This window comes from Electrophorus electricus, chromosome 12 (assembly GCF_013358815.1).
Source record: "Electrophorus electricus isolate fEleEle1 chromosome 12, fEleEle1.pri, whole genome shotgun sequence".
NCBI classification, from domain to species: Eukaryota; Metazoa; Chordata; class Actinopteri; order Gymnotiformes; family Gymnotidae; genus Electrophorus; species Electrophorus electricus.
Window position 1 is genome coordinate 20822128 of NC_049546.1, and position 6684 is coordinate 20828811.

The following is a 6684-nucleotide window of genomic DNA, read 5'->3' on the forward strand; positions in this document are numbered from 1 at the left end:
TATGTGAACAATATTGTTCAAGTGCTGCAATGTTCTGAATTGTTGCCAAATCTAAGAACTATTTTGTTTGTTTTTTTAAGGGAAATTCTGCGTTAATCTTAAATTGGTTGCTGACAAGTATAATTAAATGTTAATAAATCACCAAAAGTATTTCAAAAACTATTTGGCTGGCAAAAGTAATAAACTCCTGCCCTCTCTTCTCAACTTATGACCATGTTTTGATGATGAACTGACAATCCACTGACTCAAACATCTTTGAGCTGTCAAGTGTGGGTCATCTCGTAGTGCCATCTTTGATAGAAATGAGATTAAATAGATGAACTGGCAAATGCCCTCTGTGTCTCAACAGTTGCTCTAAAGCATGAAACCCACACACACACACACACACACACACACACATACACACTTAATAGAAAAGGCAGTACCAGTAATAAACATTTGTATAAAAAGAAATAATACCCAGAGGTTCAACATTTTTAGGAATACCTGCTTTGGTAACAGGTAGATGGGGGAGAAATGCATTTGTGATGTCTTGAAAAGGCCATTTCCTTCTGTAATATAACTGTAATATAACACGCATCATTACACTGGAACATATGTCAACTTCTTCAGATAATTCCAATACTTTCAATGGCATTATTTTGGAATTTCCTTATAGTCCAAATACAGACACAAAAAAAGAGAGCGAGAGAGAGTGGGCCTTATCTACAGGAAACACGTGCTCATATAATAAGACAGATCTACTGGCTTAATGTGTAGTCAGTGACACTGGGATAAACACATGCTTGTGTAATAAGACAGATCTACTAGGTTAATACTGCGGGTTTCCAGAACCAAACAGCAAATAATGTAAGAAGCAGAAATGTATGTCACTCTAAAACAAAACAATACAGCTTCTTTAAGTAGACTACACTAGACAAGTACAGTAATATATTAAAAAATGAAATATAATTCACCTGCATGCATTGCTTTTCTTGGAGACTCTTGGTAGGAGCACAGGGTGTTGAGAAACTCTCATTTCATTGATCCGTGACCTCTTTTATAATCAAACCTTTATAGAGGTGCAGGCCTTATGAAGGAATGCCCACTCACTGTCCCTTCAGCTCTGCACCTCTTCTTTAAGTTCTTTAAGAGAGGTTTCCAAATGACAGTCAGTCCGCAATGCTGAATGTACCAATAATGATGTACAGGGTACCAAACAGAGAATTTTATATAATTGACTTAGATCTCACAAATTAATGTGTAACAGCAGAGTTCAGCACTTCAGAATACACATTGTGCTCAGTCTGACCTCTCTTCTGCCCTCATCTGGTTTTCCCATTAACGAAATGTAAGGCAGCATAATTAATCTTTTCAGTGTCCTGGTCCTGTGGGAGCAAATTTAAAAGATAAAACAGATTTAAAAGACAAATTGGATAAAAGCACCAGACTGCTGTTGTAAGATAACTGATTGATTCCTACGGTTATGTAGTGAAGATAGATTGTTCCTATGAGAGAACTTTGGCTTGATGAAATCTTCACCTCCTTCCCACCACCCAGGATTCAGTATCCCTCTGGTGCCACAACACATAGTAACAGCCATAAAAACTTCCCTAATTTAGGGATTATCACTCCTGTCTCATCATCTGACTCTTCCCTATGTAATCATAAACCCATGTGGGAATGTATCAGTCCTCTAACAGCCTGTGTATACCCCAAGGAACTATGACCCTAACTTCCATCAGACTCTAATTTAACAGGACAACTGTCAGAATTGTGGAGCAAAGACAGACTTGAATGCAATATAACACACCTTAAAGAGAAACAAGGGTGATCTAAAAGTGTAGTCAAAAAACAGGCAAAAGTCAACATCCAATAAACACATGATAGGCAAACAAATCCAGAGTAGTATCAGGCAATAGAGTGATGCCAAATAATAAGAATAAAGACAGCAACCAGCCAGAGAATCTATGCATGATAACAACAGTTTAGAAATATATGGCAAGGAAAATAAGCCTTCTCAAAGACACTCAATACAAAAAGAATTTGAATAGGGTGACACATTAGAGAAAATAAGACACAGGTGAAATCAATAATCTGGGGAGTAGGCAATAACAGGGGGTTTGTGGGTAATGTAGTCAGCTAAGGAGCTAGACTGTTCAGGCTGCATGACAACAACGAACTATTTTTATCCCACATATCATGTTTCACATATTATATTTCACACACACACACACACACACACACACACACACACACACACACACACACACATACAATCAAGGTTTTACAATCAACCTTTATATATATATATATATATATATAAAATGTTTATTTTTATTTTTATTTTTTTTTTTTCCACACAGCTTCACAAAGTAATACACACAGCTTCACAAAGTAATAACATTTCTACTGGTGCCTACAATGATGTCAAATGGTTTAATCTTAATATAATACTCCATTAATCTGTGGATATCAGAATATAATCTTCAAATTGTGATTTTTGCTTCTACTATTTGATAATTGTCCATTGTTTTATTATTCTCTTCATTAATTGTTCATTTTAAATTGACATTATTCATCATAAGAGGTAAGACTGATGCTTACCTCTTGTTTATTGTAAACAAATTATTAACCAATCCTAATTGTTTTTTTACTGGAATCTGATATGAATCTTATATTAAAGTCAGTAGTTTGGAATTTCAAGAAAGTAGGAAAAGAATTAAATTGACTGTCCAATCGCTTCACCGATCTTGATCTTGGTTTGATACTTAGTTTTGAAAGCTTCAGTCTAAGACCATGAGGTATAAAAATGTTTAAGAAATGTATGATTATTTGTTTTATTATTTTATTATAATACATTTGTAGTGAGCCTTATTTGAATGCCTTAAAGGATTTCTTTTTTTTCTACCGTGATACCGTGATGCATGTACGTGATTAATGTTCGAGACCCGTTTGGTGGAGAGTTGAGATGTAACGGGGAGGGAAGCAGAAAAGGAAGGTGATGTGGCTCTGAGTCTGTAAGTTACCAGCCAAAACATCTGCGCAACGAAACCAGAACTTTCCTTAGAAACTAAGCTAAAAGCCTCTTGCTAAGTGATTAAAACAGACTCAAGTTTCATGTTAAATATTGTTTGTTGTTTTTGTTTAATTTCTTATCTTTAGTTTGTGTTCATCAGAATTCCCTCATTACAACCTGTTTTTTATTAAGCAAGCCTGTCTTTCCTTGTGCAGATTTTATCGTGTGGCTGACTATTAAACATTCTATAATCATCAATAAAAGTAAGAACAGCTGACAGAACCACTGGGACAGACTCCCACTTCTCACTGAGCCAGCTCAGGAAATCCAGTTCAGCAGATCAAGGAAAGACAGATGGTTGCATTGTTATCGGCTCACATCGTTCACGCAGCAACGCTGGTGATTCAAGAGTTCTTGTCTAATTTTAGAAGAGAAATAATCACATTGTTGAACTTGTTCCTTTTATGAGATGAGACTGAATTGATTGAAAGATTAATAAAATAATAATTTTAATTAATACATTTTCCCTGCTAATCAGCCCCATATACTCATATCAATTTTGAACAACAAAATATTGAGATGTACATATACTTACTCTTAATACCTAAAATTATAACAGGTAGAACCATACATGTGTTTTCACATTACTTGACTGGTGCGCTTCCTTTTCATAGCACCTTGTTGAAGCATCACTGTAGTGGGACAAAGCAATTTATGATTTCCCACATCCCTTCTATCCAGTCTGTTTAAAAACTATACTTGATAAACTGGAGATAAAATTTAGCAGTATATATTTCTGTTTTCAGGTCTTGTTCAAGGTTTAGCTGCACAACGTTAATAAAGACTAATTACAGTGTTCACAGTTTCTCCTTTTACATATTAAAACTGCTTTAGCAGAAATGACAAGCACATACACTCCCAGAGCTGCTCCCAGGAAGATCACTACAGGATCCAGAGGACTGCCTTTGGTATAAAAATGAACAAAACTGTAAGCAGAAGCACATGTGTAAGATCACAAATGTTCATCCAGGAAGCTCTTTGTCCTGCTGACCTCACCATCACAATCATCAAGTGTCACCAATAATCACAATCATTATTTGCTGCAAAAGAGGAATTCTGAAAATACTGTGCACACTTGTTTGTATGATAGGATAATATGTAAAAAATGTAGAAAAAAACCTTGCTGTTTTAATCAGTCTGGGCATTTTTTTCTGATTAGCTCTGGACAGTATGATCTGAATAAATATCAAGCAACATAAGTAAGGCTGTAAGATAGGAATTTTGAAAACACTGCACCAAATGTGTGTTACAATATAAGATCATAAATTGTATTATTAAAAAAATAACCCTTAGATAACTTTCTGTTTGAACCTTTCTGAGCGCTTTATTCAAATAGATCTTAACAGTGTACTCTCACCAAATATTAAGGAATTATAAGCAAAACAGATATCACATTATTCTTAAAATAATAATATTAGCTCTGAATGTACGTGCACATTTAATGCATGGACCTGTTTTCAACAAAGGGACAGGTTTTTTTTAGATTTTAGATAAGGATTTAGGTATTATGCATTTTTAATACATTGATAGAAAGGATAACTAGGCTTGCATGTTCACATGTGTTTATAATGTCTGGATTCTGTCTATAGTATGTGGGTTCCTCTGTTCCTTCTGTACAGAATTCTGTAAATACTAATAATAGCACAGAATGTTCTGTCTGTACACATGTAGTACATGGCCGTGTTGTAAACTAAATTTAATTTACAAATAAAGGCATTGTTTTATGACTTTTTCATTGATAAAACACTTGCTAAAATATATAAACACTTACTGAGACCCACTGTTGACCCATTTCCAAGAAGGGTCTTGCCACAGGTGGCCACAGAGCAATAGTACTAAGTGCCAGTATCAGAAAAGCTGAGGACACTCTTGGAGAGGTTGTACACACAGCTGTGTGGAGAAGAGCTGATCTCACACTGACAGCTGCTGTTGTGATGATTGTAAATGATTTCAGGATGGGAGTCTCCTGCAGCAGCTCTGAACCAGAGCACTCGGAGTTCTGCTGTTCTCCTCTCAGAGAGGACGGTGCACTGCAGAGACACTGACTCTCCTGGGGAAACCACACCCAGCACTGGACTTTGGACCACTGATACTTGATATTTATCATTTTTATTTAAATACCCTGTTAAGAATAAAATATATAGACAATAAGACACAGCTATATACTCTATACTATATACACATTTAGATTTTCCTACCTTTGTAAACATCATAAGTCATAAAAAGTAAACTGTCTATGTCTTACATGCAACAAACCCTAAAATATTTCAAGATTCTTTAACATATTTCATATAAGAAAATATACACTTGGGTCATAACATAATAATGCACAAAATGTGCAAGTTATTTGAAAATTATTTTGGTGTTAAAATGAATTAGGCCTTTAAGAAAAAGAAAAAAAAAAGTTATAGTGGCCAAAAGGTATAACTTCTTACCTTTCACTGATAATAATGCTCCTTTTCCAAACACAATCTCAAACCTTCTTATGCCACAGTAATACATGGCCTCATCTGACGGTTCAATGCTAGTAATATTCAAATGACAGAACCCTCTTCCCTTCACAACAGTGAACTTTGGAGGTTTAAATTCACTGTAGTAAGAGGAATTCTCTACAGATTTCTGAGACATGGCCATTATACGAGGCTCCTGTCCTGTTTTTTGCTGGTACCAAACGATGGGATCGGTGTTGTCCTCTTCCAGCAGAAAGCACTGGAGAGTCACGTTCTCTCCAAATGCAGCGGAGGTCACAGAGTTCGGCTGATTGACACCTTTTGCCCAAAGAATGAAACCTTGGTTCATGCCAAAGGTTACTCTATAAACCATGTGCAAAGGTACTTATTTGTTCAGCTGAAAAAGGCATGTATCTTAGGAATGCATGTGCCTTCGGCTGAATAGGGCCTAAAACATTACTGAACATGTAGATAATGTTGAGAGAAAAACTTGTAGCATGATGTAGCATGATTACTGCAAAAGCAGGTGGCACTCACCTACTTCACTAGAAAGCACCGCAGTGAGACACATCAGGACCATTCTCCAGATGCCCAGGTCCTGTTGCATGCTGTGTTTGCTTGATAAACTACCGAATGGTCAAACCGCTTCAACTCAAACATTTTTGACGTAACTTATTTACATAACATACTTCCTATGTTTTTCCTTCAATAAGAAACTACAACAAAAATGCTGTACAGTCACCATAAAAACATTGTCTATTTGTGCCATATGTTGTTTCAGTTCTTCAAGTTAAGTTTTTTATTATTTGACACATTCGTGGGATAAGAGCTCTTGGATAGCTTAGTAGAATAATATAGATTAGTATTTCAGACAAATGTATTATACAGTGGCAAACTGTCATTATTCGACTGAAAACAGAGCCTCTCTCAAGACTTCCAGCAAAAAAAAAAAAAAAAGAAAGAAAGAAAGAAAAAGATTCAGCTTGTTTTTTCAACATCACAAAAATGGCTTTAACCTATCATGGTCCAACACGCTAATTAGAATGCAATGTAATAGGTAAAATACGCATAACATATTAATCACATGTCCCAGATCTTTAGGCATTACATAGTCCTATGCCATAACTCTCCCCATTTATCTTCGCTACCCATGAATGAAACTCACTTTGAAGCCCA

The 6684-nt window shown here is 35.7% G+C and overlaps 1 pseudogene; it reads right to left on the reverse strand.

Moving 5' to 3' along the window:
* Positions 1-1353: 1353 nt before the first annotated feature.
* Positions 1354-5857, reverse strand: LOC118242255 (annotated as a pseudogene).
* Positions 5858-6684: the final 827 nt, after the last annotated feature.